This window comes from Pseudophryne corroboree, chromosome 1 (genome assembly GCF_028390025.1).
Source record: "Pseudophryne corroboree isolate aPseCor3 chromosome 1, aPseCor3.hap2, whole genome shotgun sequence".
In the NCBI taxonomy this organism is placed as follows: Eukaryota; Metazoa; Chordata; class Amphibia; order Anura; family Myobatrachidae; genus Pseudophryne; species Pseudophryne corroboree.
In genome coordinates this window covers 1062844246-1062864197 of record NC_086444.1, presented here as the reverse complement: position 1 = coordinate 1062864197, position 19952 = coordinate 1062844246, and the positions used below count along the sequence as shown (strand labels likewise).

At 46.0% G+C, this 19952-nt stretch overlaps 1 protein-coding gene and 1 long non-coding RNA gene across 8 annotated transcripts in view; both read right to left on the bottom strand.

Annotated features, from left to right (window-relative positions):
• LNX1 (ligand of numb-protein X 1) overlaps positions 1-19952 on the bottom strand; it is a 291491-nt gene that overhangs the window by 198672 nt on the left and 72867 nt on the right. The window lies entirely within an intron of this gene.
• LOC134925606 (uncharacterized) overlaps positions 19243-19952 on the bottom strand; it is a 1795-nt gene continuing 1085 nt past the window's right edge. Inside the window, exon 2 of the long non-coding RNA XR_010177528.1 lies at positions 19243-19612. This is a non-coding gene — a long non-coding RNA (uncharacterized LOC134925606). The remainder of the gene's footprint in view (positions 19613-19952) is intronic.

The window sequence follows — 19952 nt, the reverse complement described above, 5'->3', positions numbered from 1 at the left end:
GAGACAAAACGCGTTGGGCTCCCACTCTTCATCTGGTTTTTGTTGGTGAAAGCAAGTAAACTCAACCTATAACAACCAATCAGATTCTAACTATTGTGTTCTAGAAGGTGCTAGATAAATAAGTAGAATCCAATTGGTTGCTATGGGCAAAATCTCCACTTCTAAAAACCCACACTTTAGTAAATATACACCATAGTGTCTGTGGTGCCATTTTTTTAACTTTTATAAAGAAACTTTAATACTGACAGAGAGTAATGGACAGTGCTTTCCAACTATAAATATTAAAGGAAAATTCATACCTCCACCTAGCAGAACAGTGAGGGTTCTCCCGGCAGCGGGGGGCACAGCAGTAGAGGATCTTGCCATGGTGCGGCGCCCACCGGATGGCGCCGGCGCCCTGGGCAAAAGTCCTGCTTGCCCGTGGCAAGATCCGCTACTGACTGTAGTCTTACCCTAACTGCAGCCTAACCCTAAATGCAGGCTGAAGGTGCGTACACACTGGCCGATATCGCAGGTCCGTTGGCCAGTGTGTACCAGCAATATGTCTGTGAACGCCAACGTTCACAGACTTATTGCTTCAGCCCTGCAGCACAGCCGATGGCTACACAAGCATGTAAATGCCCGCCCAGTTCGTGACATCAGTCACTAAGGATCGATCCGTCTGTAGACATATCTGCAGCTATATCTATAAGTGTGTACCAAGCCTAACCGTAATCATAATCGCAGCCTAACCCTGACTGTAGCCTACATCTAAGGCTGACTGCACGCCAGACAAACATATCAGTTAATCCGCCGTCGTGCAGAGGGTGGCTGATTCAGCTCGGTATACACACTTACCGATCGGGCAGGACATCCAGCTGGGCAATCATTTGAAGCAGCCCGCCCAGCTTTAACATCAGTCCAGAACAGCCAGATGTGCCGATATATCTCGAGATGTATTTATTATTTATTTATGAAACATTAAAAGTTTATAAACTCTCAGTAAAGCGCTGCGGAATATGTGTGCGCTAAATAAATAACTGGTAATAAACAAATAAGTAAATATAAACACTCTCTAGTTACTCTGTTATCATCAAAATGCAGGAGGTGCTTCTCTAATACTTTCCTATATTTGGGATCTCCCCTCTATAAGCCCATACTACAGTATCTGTGCCTGTGGTAATAGGGGATGCTAATGAATGCTTTCCATGTTGCAGTGTGACTGAATCTGTGAGCACTAGAAAATGGCTGCACTCACTTTCCTGCTATTTAAGGCTCAATCAATGTTATTGTGGCTATGGGTGTCAGCAGCTAAACTAATTTGTATCCTGCCAGATTAAAGCCGATCTGATCTAGACTGATTAGATTTTGATTGTTTTACATCAGGCGTCTAAGTGTGTATAATTATACCCTACCATAGCATACAGTCAGATTAGAGATGTGGCTTAGCACTGTGAGGCAATAAATGCTTGTCTCATTGGTGTTCATAAAATTGTCCTTTAGTGATTTGTAGCACCAACAGACAGTAATCACTAAAACAGATATTTAATGCAAAAGCAGACACAGCCATTATTCTATCCGGGGTCAGGACAGAAAAGTGAGAGCTGCTGCATCAGATGACCAACATTTTTGATATGAAGAAGCCAGGAGTGTCCTTTACAGCTCAGAAGAAGCATCTACGTCAAACGATTGTTAGCTCCTGGGGCCACAGTACACATCAGTCTTTTGTCATACCAAAATATTTTGATTGACTGAAATTTTGTGTCTTGGCTTCCTGTAACTGTACCTTGCTTGTGCCCAACTATTCCCTTTCTACTATATATACACCAAATAAGTCATTCTTATTTATATATACTCCAACTGGAGGCGATACGGAGCACATTGCCCTTTTGAATTATATTCTTCACACAGCAATAAATATCTACAGTATAGTCTGAAACAGTATCTTTAGCTTTCATTAATTGTGACTTGGAGGAAGGTGTCTAGGTTTCTTTAGTCATTATGCTGCTTCAGTGAACAAAATATTACATTTTCCTTCTCAGTAGCCTTAGGGAGTTTTTCTGCCATCACAGGCATACAATACCAGGAACATAACGATTCTTTTTGTTATCTGATGAACAAATACATTTTATTTGGCGTTATGTGATAAACTACACTTCCTACACCAGCTATTTTCTAGACAATATATTTTGTAAGACAAACAAAATGATATTTCATAACTCCCATAGGCATTGCACCTAGTAGACTTGTGTAAATAATTCCCCTGTATTATAAGGTTGTTTGGGTAAAGCACTGCATCTGTCCATCCAGCTTCACTGACCACCGTGTAATGGGTCCAGTTTACTTTCATTCTTCTCCCATCTGTTGCCCAGTGCCCAGTGCAGTGGGAGCAGAGGCAAGAATGAGCAGTATGAATGGTGAAATGTTTAGCATTATTGCTTGACAGCACTGAGGTCATGGGTTCAATTCCCACCATGGTCCTAACTGTGTGGAGTGGTATATTCTCCCCATACTTGCGTGGGTTTCCTCTGGGTACTCTGATTTCCTCCCACAATCCAAAAATATACTGGTAGGTTAAGTGGCTCCCAACTAAAATGATCAAAGTTAAATGCTTTAATTCTGACCATAATTTAGCACAAAAAGCCCTGTAAATTGTAAACAAACACTATTCTGTTAACTTGCAAACCAGACAATTGTGGAATAGTAAATATGACAGTTTTTGCCTTCAATCCGCCAGATTTACTATTCCACAATATGGAGGTTGAGTTGGAACCCAATAACAATACCCAGCGGTTTACAAATGGGCAATTCGTCAGCATAAAGTGTGTTGGGAGTCCACGCTGTTGTTGGCTGTTTTTTTCCATGAGCCTTTCTGCATTTTGCTAAACTGCTGCTTGGTAAATCTGGTGATTTCTGTCGATTTCTGTTCTATACCAATGACAGATTGGGCAGGCGATGTGTCGGATAGTCGTCTCCACACTTAAATATGTATGTCAGTTTTGTGACGATTCTGGCTGATTTGATCCCTCCTCCCCTCCATTAATAGTAAATAGACCTTTTAGGGAGAAATTTACAGAGCCTTCAAACATATGTTTTCTATCAATACTCATCACTGTGAAAAAAAATCTTTTTGTTTATTTATTAAATGACAATCCCCAGGTCAGCCTGCCAGCTACAGGTGTGGTATAAAAGATCTACAGTGTTTAGATCGACAGTCAATAGGTAAACATACAATAGGTTGACAGACAAAAGGTCAACAGTGTTTAAGGTCGACGGGTACAAAAGGTTGACATGGTTAAACGGTTGATATAACAATGACATGACAATGGTCGAGACAAGTTTTTTGGGTCAAAATGCATATGATGGATAATATCTCACCACCATCAGTTGAACCGCTTACCCTCGTGGGCTCGCTTCACTCGCCACACTTCGGGAAGGTTACTATTTCAGATCGTAGTCCACATGGATAGTAAATCAAGCAAATGTTGGAAAAAGCATGTAAAAAACCCAAAAAACATGCATAGACCATTGTCATGTCTACCTTCTGAACCTGTCGACTTTTTGTACCTGTCGACTTTAAGCACTGTTGACCTTTCATCTGTCAGCCTATTGTACCTGTTGTTATTATTATTATTATTATCCTTTATTTAAATGGCGCCACAAGGGTTCCGCAGCGCCCAATTACAGAATACATAAACAAATAATCAAACAGGAAAACAGCAACTTACAGTTGATGACAGTATAGGACAAGTACAGGGTAAATAAACATAGTTACATCAGCAGATGACACTGGAATAAGTACCAGGTGGCAGAAGACTGCTGGATGTGGTGCAGTTGAAGATTATTAAAGTAAGAAAGGATAAGCACATGAGGGAAGAGGGCCCTGCTCGTGAGAGCTTACATTCTAAAGGGGAGGGGTAGACAGACAGGGGTGACACAGATGGGGTACATAGAGAGCGTAGAACAGAGGGTTAGGATGAGATTTGGCTGGGTTTGGTGAAGTAGTGGGTCTTGAGAGATCGTTTGAAGTTTTGTAGAGAGGTGGAGAGTCTGAGGGGGAGAGGTAGGGAATTCCAAAGAAGTGGTGCAGCACGTGAAAAATCTTGGAGGTAGGAGTGGGAGGAAGTAATCCGTAGGCAGGAGAGTCGGCGTGCATTAGCAGAGCGAAGAGGACGGGTGGGAGTGTAAAGGGAGATAAGGTCAGAGATGTAGATGGGAGAGGAGTGGGCGAGGGCTTTGTAAGCGAGTGTGAGAAGCTTGAAATGGATTCTGAAAGGGAAGGGGAGCCAGTGAAGGTCTAGTAAGAGAGGAGAGGTGGACGTAGTGCGTTTGGTGAGGAAGATGAGCCGGGCAGCAGCATTGAGGATAGATTGGAGTGGAGAGAGGTATTTGTCAGGAATGCCAGTCAGGAGCAGATTACAGTAGTCCAGTCTGGAGATGACCAGTGAGTGGATAAGAGTCTTAGTAGCATCCTGGGTCAGAAAGGGTCTGATCCTGGAAATATTTTTTAGATGAAAATGGCAGGTTTGTGAGAGGTGCTGAATGTGTGGTTTGAAGGAGAGGGAGGAGTCAAGGATTACTCCAAGACAGCGCACTTGGAGGCTAGAGGAGATAGTAGTGCCATCAATAGATAATGAGATTGTAAAAGGTGAGGTTATGCGGGAGGGAGGAAAGATGATCAGCTCTGTCTTAGACATGTTAAGTCTAAGAAAGCGCTGGGACATCCAGGAAGAGGTAGCAGAGAGACAGTTGGAGATACGAGTGAGGAGAGCAGGGGAGAGGTCTGGAGAGGAAAGATAGATTTGGGTGTCATCAGCATAGAGATGATATTGGAAACCAAAAGAACTAATGTGCTTACCTAGTGAGGACGTATAGAGAGAGAAGAGAAGAGGACCAAGGACAGAACCTTAGGGTACCCCTACAGTTAGTGGAAGTGGGGGGAGGAGGAGTCATGAGAGGAGACAGAGAAAGAACGGTCAGAAAGGTAGGAGGACAGCCAAGAGAGGGCAGTGTCACGCAGACCAATGGAGTGAAGGATTTGCAGTAGGAGAGGATGGTCCACAGTGTCAAAAGCAGCAGAGAGATCAAGAAGAATAAGTATAGAGTAGTGTCCCTTAGATTTAGCAGCATGGAGGTCATTGCATACTTTTGTAAGGACAGTTTCAGTGGAGTGGAGAGGACGGAAGCCAGACTGGAATGGGTCAAGCAGTGAGTGTGAGGAAAGAAAGGAAGAAAGGCAGTTGTAGACAATACGCTCAAGGAGTTTGGAGGCAAAAGGGAGGAGAGAGATGGGTCGGTAGTTGGAGAGAGTGTTTGGATCAAGTGTAGGTTTTTTAAGAATAGGAGAGATGAGTGCATGCTTGAAGGCAGAGGGCTTGAAGGCTGTTGACCTTTCGTACCTGTCAAACTACTGCATGTCGACCATATGGTGTCGATCTATTGACTGCTGACCTATACACTGTCGTTCTATCATCCGGATTAGCCCAGATTAAGGGGTGGCACACGGAGTTAGTACCCTCGGGCCCACCCATCTCAAGGGCCCCCCTAGCCAGAGTTGCCAGCATGAAACATACAGTACAGTACTTATTATGCAGAGTGAATGCTTACCACAGATGCTGTATGCCGCCATTGCCCCGCCCCCTTACTTCACTAGGTCGGCTTTTCTTACTAAACTGTAACAACAGAGTCACTGAAAGAGTGTGCAGCACTAGGAATCCAGTCAGACAGGCAGCAGCTGCAGCACCGACCGCTTCCTTGTCAGCCAGTGACTCTGTGAATCTCTACCCCCTTTCCGTCTCCTTCTACAAGGAACAAGGACTAGAGCTGACAAGAATGAGGAAATGTATGGCTGGAGCTTCATGAGTAGCTAGCAGTGTACAGTGATAACCTCGGTCAACTATAATAAAGTAGATATCACCAAGTTGGGCGTTTTGATAAAAGTAATAGTTTTTGCAAAATTTGGTTTTTTTTTTGGACTACATTAATAGACCCAGACAATGATGATGGTGTGCCCACTTAGGTGTAAAGCCCAACACTTTCATGATGCAACATGGTTAGATCTGGAGCTTTGCAAACCAGACCTCCAACATGTTTTCAACCAACCGTGCACTGCCAACTCAAGCAAGCAGGATCCAGGGGAGCCACCACATCATTCATAAGATGACAAGAACCCGGAAAGGCTAAAAGATCTTAACATGTATAGTTTGGAGTAGAGAAAGGAAAGGGGGGACATGATAGAAACTTTCAAATATGCCAAAGGTTTTAACAAAGTTCAGGAGGGAAACATTATTCAAAGGAAGAGAAGTATTAGAACTCGAGGACATACACTGAAACTGGAGGGAGGCAGGTTCAAGGGAAATTTAAGGAAAAATTACTTCACAGAAAGGGTAGTGGATAAGTGGAATAGCCTCCCATCAGAGGTGGTAGAGGCTAAGACTGTAGAGCAATTTAAACATGCTTGGGATAGGCATATGAATATCCTTACAAATAATTAAGGTTCAAAAAGGGTTGAGATTACCTAAAGGATAAAAAAATAAGAATTTACTTACCGATAATTCTATTTCTCGGAGTCCGTAGTGGATGCTGGGGTTCCTGAAAGGACCATGGGGAATAGCGGCTCCGCAGGAGACAGGGCACAAAAAAGTAAAGCTTTACTAGGTCAGGTGGTGTGCACTGGCTCCTCCCCCTATGACCCTCCTCCAGACTCCAGTTAGGTACTGTGCCCGGACGAGCATACACAATAAGGGAGGCATTTTGAATCCCGGGTAAGACTCATACCAGCCACACCAATCACACCGTACAACTTGTGATCTAAACCCAGTTAACAGTATGACAACAGAAAGGGCCTCTTAAAGATGGCTCCTTAACAATAACCCGAATTAGTTAACAATAACTATGTACAAGTATTGCAGATAATCCGCACTTGGGATGGGCGCCCAGCATCCACTACGGACTCCGAGAAATAGAATTATCGGTAAGTAAATTCTTATTTTCTCTATCGTCCTAAGTGGATGCTGGGGTTCCTGAAAGGACCATGGGGATTATACCAAAGCTCCCAAACGGGCGGGAGAGTGCGGATGACTCTGCAGCACCGAATGAGAGAACTCCAGGTCCTCCTTTGCCAGGGTATCAAATTTGTAAAATTTTACAAACGTGTTCTCCCCCGACCACGTAGCTGCTCGGCAGAGTTGTAATGCCGAGACCCCTCGGGCAGCCGCCCAAGATGAGCCCACCTTCCTTGTGGAGTGGGCTTTTACAGTTTTAGGCTGTGGCAGGCCTGCCACAGAATGTGCAAGTTGAATTGTGTTACAAATCCAACGAGCAATCGACTGCTTAGAAGCAGGTGCGCCCAACTTGTTGGGTGCATACAATATAAACAGCGAGTCAGATTTTCTGACTCCAGCCGTCCTTGCAATGTATATTTTTAAGGCTCTGACAACGTCCAACAACTTGGAGTCCTCCAAGTCGCTAGTGGCCGCAGGCACCACAATAGGTTGGTTCAGATGAAATGCTGATACCACTTTAGGGAGAAAATGCGGACGAGTCCGCAGTTCTGCCCTATCCGAATGGAAGATTAGATAAGGACTTTTATAAGATAAAGCCGCCAATTCAGATACTCTCCTGGCAGAGGCCAGGGCTAGTAACATAGTCACTTTCAATGTGAGATATTTCAAATCCACCTTTTTCAATGGTTCAAACCAATGGGATTTGAGGAAATCTAAAACTACATTTAGATCCCACGGTGCCACCGGAGGCACCACAGGAGGCTGTATATGCAGTACTCCCTTGACAAAAGTCTGGACCTCAGGGACAGAGGCCAATTCTTTTTGGAAGAATATTGACAGGGCCGAAATTTGAACCTTAATGGATCCCAATTTGAGACCCATAGATAATCCTGATTGCAGGAAATGTAGGAAACGACCCAGTTGGAATTCCTCCGTCGGAACCTTCCGATCCTCGCACCACGCTACATATTTTCGCCAAATGCGGTGATAATGTTTCACGGTGACTTCCTTCCGTGCCTTAATCAAGGTAGGAATGACTTCTTCTGGAATGCCTTTCCCTTTTAGGATCTGGCGTTCAACCGCCATGCCGTCAAACGCAGCCGCGGTAAGTCTTGAAAAAGACAGGGACCCTGCTGTAGCAGGTCCCTTCTCAGAGGTAGAGGCCACGGTTCGTCCGTGAGCATCTCTTGAAGTTCCGGATACCAAGTCCTTCTCGGCCAATCCGGAACCACTAGTATTGTTCTTACTCTTCTTTGCCGTATGATCTTCAATACCTTTGGTATGAGCGGCAGAGGAGGAAACACATACACTGACTGGTACACCCAAGGAGTTACCAGTGCGTCCACAGCTATTGCCTGTGGATCTCTTGACCTGGCGCAATATTTGTCCAGTTTCTTGTTGAGGCGAGACGCCATCATGTCTACAATTGGTCTTTCCCAACGGTCTATTAACATGTTGAAGACTTCTGGATGTAGACCCCACTCTCCCGGATGAAGATCGTGTCTGCTGAGGAAGTCTGCTTCCCAGTTGTCCACGCCCGGGATGAACACTGCTGACAGTGCTATCACGTGATTCTCCGCCCAGCGAAGAATCTTGGCAGCTTCTGCCATTGCACTCCTGCTTCTTGTGCCGCCCTGCCTGTTTACATGGGCGACCGCCGTGATGTTGTCCGACTGAATCAACACCGGCTTTCCTTGCAGGAGAAGTTCCGCCTGGCTTAGAGCATTGTAGATTGCTCTTAGTTCCAGAATGTTTATGTGAAGAGACTTTTCCAGACTCGTCCATACTCCCTGGAAGTTTCTTCCTTGTGTGACTGCTCCCCAGCCTCTCAGGCTGGCGTCCGTGGTCACCAGGATCCAATCCTGAATGCCGAATCTGCGGCCTTCTAATAGGTGAGCCTTCTGCAACCACCACAGAAGTGACACCCTTGTCTTTGGTGACAGGGTTATTCGCAGGTGCATTTGCAGATGCGACCCTGACCATTTGTCCAACAGATCCCTTTGGAATATTCTTGCATGGAATCTGCCGAATGGAATTGCTTCGTAAGAAGCCACCATTTTTCCCAGGACTCTTGTGCATTGATGTACTGACACTTTTCCTGGTTTTAGGAGGTTCCTGACCAGATCGGATAACTCCTTGGCTTTTTCCTCTGGAAGGAAAACCTTTTTCTGAACCGTGTCCAGAATCATTCCTAGGAACAGCAGACGAGTTGTCGGGATTAAATGGGATTTTGGAATATTCAGAATCCACCCGTGTTGTCTTAGCACCTCTTGAGATAGTGCTAAAGCTGTCTCCAGCTGTTCTCTGGACCTTGCCCTTATTAGGAGATCGTCCAAGTATGGGATAACTAATACGCCTTTTCTTCGAAGAAGAATCATCATCTCGGCCATTACCTTGGTAAAGACCCGAGGCGCCGTGGACAATCCGAACGGCAGCGTCTGAAACTGATAGTGACAGTTTTGAACAATGAACCTGAGGTACCCCTGGTGTGCGGAGTAAATCGGAACGTGTAGATACGCATCCTTGATGTCCAAGGATACCATAAAGTCCCCTTCTTCCAGGTTCGCTATCACTGCTCTGAGTGACTCCATCTTGAACTTGAACTTTTTTATGTAGAGGTTCAAGGACTTCAGATTTAGAATAGGCCTTACCGAGCCATCCGGCTTCGGTACCACAAATAGAGTGGAATAATACCCCTTTCCTTGTTGTAATAGGGGTACTTTGACTATCACCTGCTGAGCGTACAGCTTGTGAATGGCTTCCAACACCCTCTCCCTTTCGGAAGAGACGGTTGGTAAGGCAGACTTCAGGAAACGATGAGGAGGATCCGTCTCTAATTCCAACCTGTACCCCTGAGATATTATCTGCAGGATCCAGGGGTCTACCTGCGAGTGAGCCCACTGCGCGCTGTAATTTTTGAGACGGCCCCCCACTGTCCCCGAGTCCGCTTGAGAGGCCCCAGCGTCATGCTGAGGTTTTTGCAGGAGCCGGGGAGGGCTTCTGTTCCTGGGAAGGAGCTGCCTGTTGGTGTCTCTTCCCTCTTCCTCTGCCTCGTGGCAGGTACGACAAGCCCTTTGCTCTCTTATTTTTGTAGGAGCGAAAAGGCTGCGGTTGAAAAGTCGGTGCCTTTCTCTGTTGGGGAGTGACTTGAGGTAAAAAAGTGGATTTCCCGGCAGTAGCCGTGGCCACCAAGTCTGATAGACCAACTCCAAATAACTCCTCCCCTTTATACGGCAAAACCTCCATGTGACGTTTTGAATCCGCATCGCCTGTCCACTGTCGTGTCCATAAGGCTCTTCTGGCTGAAATGGACATAGCACTCACCCGAGATGCCAGTGTGCAAATATCCCTCTGTGCATCACGCATATAGATAAATGCATCCTTTATTTGTTCTAACGACAGTAAAACATTGTCCCTATCTAGGGTATCAATATTTTCAATCAGGGATTCTGACCAAACTACTCCAGCACTGCACATCCAGGCAGTTGCTATAGCTGGTCGTAGTATAACACCTGCATGTGTGTATATATTCTTTTGAATAACTTCCATCTTTCTATCTGATGGATCCTTAAGTGCGGCCGTCTCAGGAGAGGGTAACGCCACTTGTTTGGATAAGCGTGTGAGCGCCTTGTCCACCTTAGGGGGTGTTTCCCAGCGCGCCCTAACCTCTGGCGGGAAAGGGTATAATGCCAATAACTTTTTTGAAATTATCAACTTTTTATCAGGAGCAACCCACGCTTCATCACACACGTCATTTAATTCTTCTGATTCAGGAAAAACTGTTTGTAGTTTTTTCACACCATACATAATACCCTGTTTTACGGTATCTGTAGTATCAGTTAAATGTAACGTCTCCTTCATTGCCAAAATCATATAACGTGTGGCCCTACTGGAAAATACGTTTGAATTTCTACCGTCGTCACTGGAATCAGTGCCCGTGTCTGGGTCTGTGTCGACCGACTGAGGCAAAGGGCGTTTTACAGCCCCTGACGGTGTTTGAGGCGCCTGGACAGGCATTAATTGATTGTCCGGCCGCCTCATGTCCTCCACTGACTGTTTAAGGGAAGATAAACCATCACGTAATTCCACAAATAAAGGCATCCATTCTGGTGTCGACCCCCTGGGGGGTGACATCTGCATATTTGGCAATTGCTCCGCCTCCACACCAATATCGTCCTCATACATGTCGACACCACGTACCGACACACACCGCAAACTCACAGGGAATGCTCTAATGAAGACAGGACCCACTAGCCCTTTTGGGGAGACAGAGGGAGAGTCTGCCAGCACACACCACAAAGCGCTATATATACAAGGGATATCCTTATATTAAGTGCTCCCTTATAGCTGCTTTAATATATATATATATAGCCATTAATGTGCCCCCCCTCTCTGTTTTACCCTGTTTCTGTAGTGCAGTGCAGGGGAGAGACCTGGGAGCCGTTCTGACCAGCGGAGCTGTGACAGAAAATGGCGCCGTGTGCTGAGGAGATAGGCCCCGCCCCTTTTTCGGCGGGTTCTTCTCCCGCTATTTTTCCAGTCAGGCAGGGGTTAAATATCTCCATATAGCCCCTATGGGCTATATGTGAGGTATTTTTAGCCTTGTATAAGGTTTATATTTGCCTCTCAGAGCGCCCCCCCCCAGCGCTCTGCACCCTCAGTGACTGCCCAGTGAAGTGTGCTGAGAGGAAAATGGCGCACAGCTGCAGTGCTGTGCGCTACCTTATGAAGACTGAGGAGTCTTCAGCCGCCGGTTTCCGGACCTCTTCACGCTTCAGCATCTGCAAGGGGGTCGGCGGCGCGGCTCCGGGACCGGACTCCACGGCTGGGCCTGTGTTCGATCCCTCTGGAGCTAATGGTGTCCAGTAGCCAAGCAGCAAATCCACTCTGCATGCAGGTGAGTTTACTACTTTCCCCCTAAGTCCCACGTTGCAGTGATCCTGTTGCCAGCAGGACTCACTGTAAAGAAAAAAACCTAAACTAAACTTTCTCTAAGCAGCTCTTTAGGAGAGCCACCTAGATTGCACCCTTCTCGTTCGGGCACAAAATCTAACTGGAGTCTGGAGGAGGGTCATAGGGGGAGGAGCCAGTGCACACCACCTGACCTAGTAAAGCTTTACTTTTTTGTGCCCTGTCTCCTGCGGAGCCGCTATTCCCCATGGTCCTTTCAGGAACCCCAGCATCCACTTAGGACGATAGAGAAAAGGGGCAGACTAGATGGGCCAAGTGGTTCTTATCTGCCGTCAAATTCTATGTTTCTGTGTTTCTATGTAACATGCTCATGCCAATAGCCTGAACACCGGACCCAAACAAATGAATCCTTTGGGATAATGTTTAACTTAACCTGGTATGTGCGCGCGCCGAATGCGCGTGTGGCAAAAATGGGCGTGGACACACACCAGAAGGGGTGTGACCACGCTCCAGAAGGGGTGTGACCACTGAAAATGGCCCACAGTGCCAGATACAATGCCCCACAGTGCCAGATACAATGCCCCACAGTGCCGGATACATGCCCCATAGTGCCAATTGCATTGCCCCCCAGTGCCAGATACAATGCCCCACAGTGCCAGATACAATGCCCCACAGTGCCAGATACAATGCCCCACAGTGCCAGTTACATTGCCCCACAGTGCCAGATACATTGTCCCACAGTGCCAGATACAATGCCCCACAGTGCCGGATACATGCCCCACAGTGCCAGTTACATTGCCCCACACTGTGCCAGATACAATGCCCCACAGTGCCAGATACATGCCCCACAGTGCCAGATACATGCCCCACAGTGCCAGTTACATTGCCCCACAGTGCCAGTTACATTGCCCCACAGTGCCAGTTACATTGCCCCGCAGTGCCAGTTACATTGCCCCACAGTGCCAGTTACATTGCCCCACAGTGCCAATTGCATTGCCCCACAGTGCCAGATCCAATGCCCCACAGTGCCAGATACATGCCCCACAGTGCCAGTTACATTACCCCACAGTGCCGGATACATGCCCCACAGTGCCAATTGCATTGCCCCCCAGTGCCAGATACAATGCCCCACAGTGCCGTATACATGCCCCACAGTGCCAGTTACATTGCCCCACAGTGCCAGATACATGCCCCACAGTGCCAGTTACATTGTCCCACAGTGCCAGAAACAATGCCCCACAGTGCCGGATACATGCCCCATAGTGCCGGATACATGCCCCACAGTGCCGGATACAATGCCCCACAGTGCCGTATACATGCCTCACAGTGCCAGTTACATTGCCCCACAGTGCCAGTTACATCGCCCCACAGTGCCAGTTACATTGCCCCACAGTGCCAGTTACATTGCCCCACAGTGCCAATTGCATTGCCCTCCAGTGCCAGATACAATACCCCACAGTGCCGGATACATGCCCCACAGTGCCAATTGCATTTCCCCCCAGTGCCAGATACAATGCCCCACAGTGCCGGATACATGCCCCACAGTGCCAGTTACATTGTCCCGCAGTGCCAGATACAATGCCCCACAGTGCCAGATACAATGCCCCACAGTGCCAGTTACATTGTCCCACAGTGCCAGTTACATTGTCCCACAGTGCCAGATACATGCCCCACAGTGCCAGATACATGCCCCACAGTGCCAGATACATGCCCCACAGTGCCAGTTACATTGCCCCACAGTGCCAGATACAATGCCCCACAGTGCCAGATACAATGCCCCACAGTGCCAGATACATGCCCCACAGTGCCAGATACATGCCCCACAGTGCCAGTTACATTGCCCCCACAGTGCCAGTTACATTGTCCCACAGTGCCAGATACAATGCCCCACAGTGCCAGATACATGCTCCACAGTGCCAGATACAATGCCCCACAGTGCCAGTTACATTGTCCCACAGTGCCAGATACAATGCCCCATAGTGCCAGATACAATGCCCCACAGTGCCAGATACATGCCCCACAGTGCCAGTTACATTGCCCCCACAGTGCCAGTTACATTGTCCCACAGTGCCAGATACAATGCCCCACAGTGCCAGATACATGCTCCACAGTGCCAGATACAATGCCCCACAGTGCCAGTTACATTGTCCCACAGTGCCAGATACAATGCCCCATAGTGCCAGATACAATGCCCCACAGTGCCAGATACATGCTCCACAGTGCCAGATACATGCTCCACAGTGCCAGTTACATTGTCCCACAGTGCCAGATACAATGCCCCACTGTGCCAGTTACATACCTCACTGTGCCAGATACATGCCCCACACTGTGCCTGATACATGCCCCACTGTGCCAGTTACATGCCCCACTGTGCCAGTTACATGCCCCACTGTGCCAGTTACATGCCCCACTGTGCTCCCCCCCCCCCCCCCGGTCACTTACCGAGTCACCGGCGTGTTCTATGTGAGGGGAGGAGAGCGCCTCTCCTTCCCCTCACCGCTCCAGGACAGGTCTCCGACGGCTGTGTGGCGCCGGTTCGCTAGCCAATCAGAGCTCGCGGACCGGCAGCCAATCAGGAGCCGGTCCGCAAGCTCTGATTGGCTAATGCCGCCGGAGGCTGGACACAGCAGCGTTGCTGGCATCGCTGCTAGGGCTTTCAGCGGCGGTGAGGGGAGGGAGAGACTGTGCGCTCTCCTCCCCTCACATTTCGACTTTCGGCGTGATGGGGGCGAGTGGGGCATGATGCCCTGGCCGCCGGCGGCGCCCCCCTCTCCTGGGCCTGCCAAGGCGCCCAGGGCACGTGCCCCACTCACCCTACCCTAGATACGCCTCTGTCACTTGGTGAACCATTTCAAGAATCAAAAGATATTTGTTTCACAGTAGTGTTTACTTCAATTTGAAAATGTATGTATCAGAGTGCAGGATGTAAGTGCACAATACCGGTGCACAATTTGGGCCTTATATAGAGTTAGAGAACACCAAGCTAGAATACACAACATTTCACCATAGCAAAAACCATATTGTTCTGTGGGGGGGGGGGGGGGGGGGGGAATTGAACATGTGAGGACAGATTTAGGGAGGCAGGTCCCAGCTCAAAATAAAACTGGCAAGCATTTCTTTGTTATATACAACAGCAAACAGTATTTTTTGTACATTTAGAATTTTCTTATAATTCTAAATGAGGTCCTTCATATTAATATATATCACATATCTGACTCTACTTTCAAATGTTTTTATTCTCCATTGCAGTCTAATAAAGAAACTGGCTACATTTTACAGGAAGAGAAAGAAAAACAATTCAAATGTCTTTGGTTAAATGGTTAAAGTCCAGCGAAGACATAAACAATGGACGCATTGTAGTGATGTGATGTGTGTTCGCTGTCGGCATTAAGTGGGATTTACAAGCAGTGTTTATTTGCCTAGGGGGCTTCTACTAATGAATGACGCACAAGTCTCAGTGCTCAAACTGTTGGATGTAAAGGTTTCATATCATTGGGAAAGTGAAATGCTAATATGAAAAACGGCAATCTGTGATCCTGGCGGATGTAGCCAGCAACTAACCTATCAGTGTCTGTGGCGAAGGACAGCAATGAGCTTCATTTTATATATGCAGACAATAAAAGACAGTAGCATGCTTTTACGATGGGCCTTGCATGTTTACATGTGTTTACTATGCAGCACTATGTACCCTTTGTTCTAGATTTAGAATTTAAGCTCTCACGAGCAGGGCCCTCGATCCTCATGTGCTAATCCATCTCTCACTTAAACCATCTTCGACGGCACCAAATCCCTTGGTTTTCTGACACCGTTATAGTTATTTCAGTGTCGTCTGCTGATGTAGCTGTGTTTGTATACCCTGCACATGTCATATATTGTCTTCAACTGTAAAGGCACGATTTGGGGAGAGATGTGTGCTGAGCGTGCGGGGGGAAGGGGGTGGCTAGGGGCGGGCGCTCATAGCACCCAGCAGGTGAAGTGAGCAACCTGCTAGATTGGCCTGCATGCAGGCCAATCTAGCACCAGTGATAGCGATGCGTGGGGCTGCGCATCGCTATCGCTGTGAGGGGTACACATGGAGTGATCGCTGCTTAAAATCTAAGCAATCTAGTCAGATAGCTTAGATTTTAAGCAGCAATCGCTCCGTGAGTACCCCCCTAAAGTCACTATTTTCCTGTTTTGATTATTTGTTTATGTAATTGGGCGCTGCGGATCCCTTGTGAGGCCATATAAATAAAGGGTAATAATAATAATAATATTGGACAATACAGTATCATTCTTTTGGAGCTTTGTAGGCCACAGCAGGACATGGGATGTTTATTTTACTACTTAATATTTTGTAGCGTTACAGCACCCTCTGTACTCCACCTGCATGACCTAGGTCTGCAATTCTAGTCTGAGCTTGCACCAATGCAGTTTGATTCCCTATTTTATGAAGCTATCCAGGGCTGCCATCAAGGGGATGCTGGGGGTATCATTGTCCCGGGCCCGACCACTCTAATAAAGAGGGGAGAGCCCGCGCCGCTTATACCGCCCACCGATATTTCTGCTGCTGTGCAATGCCCCCCGTTTGTCCCTCGCCTGCTGCTCATGATACCCACCGTGTCAGTACAGCAGACACTCAATACTCCGTATGGAATACTCTTGAATATGTCCCTCCCAAAATGGCCACCGCCTTTACAGGAGACAGTTATTAAATATGCTAGAGGAGGCGGCGGCCATTTTGGGGGTTACATTTTCAATAGTATTCCATACGGAACACTGAGTGTCTGCTGCACGTGGTGGACGATGGGCATCAAGAGCTGCGGGCGTGGGAGGGGGGTGAACGGGGCACATAGATAGCAGTTGCTCATGAAGAGGGGGCAGCCGCGAACCCCCAGTGCAGTGATGTGATACTGTGAAGCAGCAGCTCCCTTACAGCACTGAGGGTCACAGCAGGAAGAGGATCCGATGACCGGCAGCTCTTCCAGAGTACGATCACCTATCCTTGGGTGTACGCGAGTATGAGCAGTGGTGGGAGGGGTCACAGCATGTGTGGGGTGGGGTTAGTCATGACGGGAGGGGAGGGTGGGGGGGAGGCAGTGGCAGCAATGTCGGTGACGGCTGCGCATGTGCAACATACACTCTGGGACGGTATTTTTGTGAAAAATACCTTGATAATGCTGCGGAGTGCATTCGCAAGGACAGAGCTTTCTTCCAAGCTCTGTCCCTACATGTGATTATAGATACATCCATGCAATGTATTCAATAATCATGGTGGTGATAAATTGCCCCTGTGGTGATAAATTGTCCCCTACAGATCATAATGCAATATAATAAAAAAACAACAAATGAATGGCTTAAACTTGTTTCAGAGAGAATGCATAATAAACTAGCCATAGAGAAGTCCACACTATTTAGTTGCTTACAACCCAACATAGCAACGGTAATAAACCATCTTGACATAAAAAACTCCAAATTAAAAATATTTAAAAAATAAAGAGAGAGAAATTAAAAAGAGAAAAAAAGTTGGATACTTAATCATCGGGACCATCCGGTCCCCCAAGATAAATAGACCCTTAGGTAAGTTAGTTTCAAGTCATCTTGAACTGTTTCACTGGAAAACTTTTGCATTAATTAGCTGCACTTCATATAGCAAAAACTCCAGGTCTCCCAATGTCATAAAAGTATTCATCAAATGTGACATGTGAAATCTTGTCCTGGTGTCCCATTACTCTCATGCCTTATTTCAGACTTGAATGTAACGCCACAAAGCATTATGTTAGGAGGAAATAGGAAAAGAAGTAATTAAGGATATAGCCTACATTAGGCAGTAATTAGAATGACCATATAATGCCTTTTACCTGGGACGCTCATGGATTACACAGGTTCTGTGGCTGGCTGACGTCAAGCCTACATTTCAGATGGTTTTAATCAGCCACACAACCTGTGTAATCCATAAACCTCCCAGATAAAAGGGATAATCTGGTCACTCTACAGTAATATGAATTTACAATTCTAACTCTGATGGTATGCTCTCCTAATTCCCAAAAGCAGACTAGTAGCAGCAGCAGCAGTAGTAGTAGTAGTAGTAGTAGTAGTAGTAGTAGTAGTAGTAGTAGTAGTAGTAGTAATAATAGTAGTAGTAGTGGTGGTGGTGGTAGTAGTAATAGTAGTAGTAGTAGTAGTAGTAGTAGTAGTAGTAGTAGTAGTAGTAATAATAGTAGTAGTTAGTAGTGGTAGTAATAGCAGTAGTAGTAGTAATAATAGTAGTAGTAGTAGTAGGAGTAGTAGTAGTAGTAGAAGTAGTAGCAGTAGCAATAGTAGTTGTAGCAGCAGTAGTAGTAGTAATAGTAGTACTAGTAGCAGCAGTAGAACCAGTAGTAGTAGTAGTAGTAGTAGTAGTAGTAGTAATAGTAGTAATACTAGTAGCAGCAGAACTGTAACACTACTACTAATACTATTACTAGTAATACTAGTAGCACTACTACTACTACTAGTAATAGCAGCAGCAGTAGTTACTAGTAGTAGCAGCAGTAGTAGTAGTAATAGTTACAACAACAACAACAACAACAACAACAACAGTGGCAGCAGTAGTAGTAGTAGTAGTAGTAGTAGTAGTAGTAGTAGTAGTATGTATTCATCCATGAATATATCAAAAGTGTTCAAAAAGGTGCTAATGCTCAAAATCTCATGTTATACATGTCTGCATCTATTGTTGCTAACAATGGGCCTAATTCAGAGTTGATTGCAGCAGCAAATTTGTTAGCAGTTGGGCAAAACCATGTGCACTGCAGGTGGGGCAGATATAACATGTGTAGAGAGGGTTAGATTTGGATGGGGTGCGTTCAAACTGAAATCTAAATAAAGCAGCCCTGCACAGAAACAAAATAACCCACACAAATCTAACTCTCTCTGTACATGTTATATCTGCCCCCCCTGCAGTGCACTTGGTTTTGCCCAACTGCTAACAAATTTGTTGCTGCGATCAACTCTGAATTGCCCCCAATGTGTAATCCTAGAGAAATTAGTGCTATTAATATTGGACCCTCCTACTGGCAGAAGCATCTAGCCAATTGTCGGTGCCATCAAAAAATCACAGTGTGTACCTAGCTTCACTTCCCCATTGCCCGCATTAACAAATTCAGCATCATTTAGTAAATAGTAGATAGTTGATGACACAATAGCTACTTTTAGCTTCTGTTTTCAGGACATCGTCAGTATGACTATGCATACTCACCTGGGGAAGGTCTCCCACACCAGACTTTTCTTGCGTTAACCTTACTTGTTTTATTACCAGGTTTCTCAACGCTAAACAAAAGTGTCTGATTCCACATAAGTAGCATACGCTGCCACAAGAAATCCAGAATAATAGTATATTAAATTATTTTAATTAAAGCTTTTGTTCTTTTTTTCCCCCCCAAAGACCATTTGCTGTATTTATGTAAACTGAAGAATCCATGCACATCATCTAAGGAGACATCGGTGACCCCAAGCCATCGGTAGTAAACATTATGGCGTCTAGTGGGACGTTGGTGCTTGGGTCCTGCACGTTGCAACAAATAGTATTAAATGTGCTGACAGGCTGATTCCAGACATATTGAAAACAAAACCAGGCCATTGTCTGTAAATATGACTGCAGCAGCAGATGTGTAATCCAGCCAAATTGACCAGCTTTTCATAACGCAATATTCTTGCAGCAACAGTAGGAAATTCCTTTGTTTCTCCTTTTAAAACAACTGCTAAAATGGAAGATTTAAGACAGGATGTTTTCAGCCACAAGAGACAGACTAAACAACTCGATTAAGTCATGTATTACATTATTACTGGTAAAAAGATTGGACAATTCATAAATCTCAGTTTTTTATAGTCACTAAAGTTACATTTTTTCCCCGTTTTATTATCTGGCAAAGTACAATATATAAGACTGTATAATTATAAACTCTAACAATCCTATTATATTGCATTCTATTGTCAGCTAAAGCTGTGAAAGAACCAGCGGGACTTAAGGTGTTTCAATTACAAATAAAAAGTCACTGTAGTATAAAAAAAAAAAAAAATGTAATTAAATAAGCCTAAGGA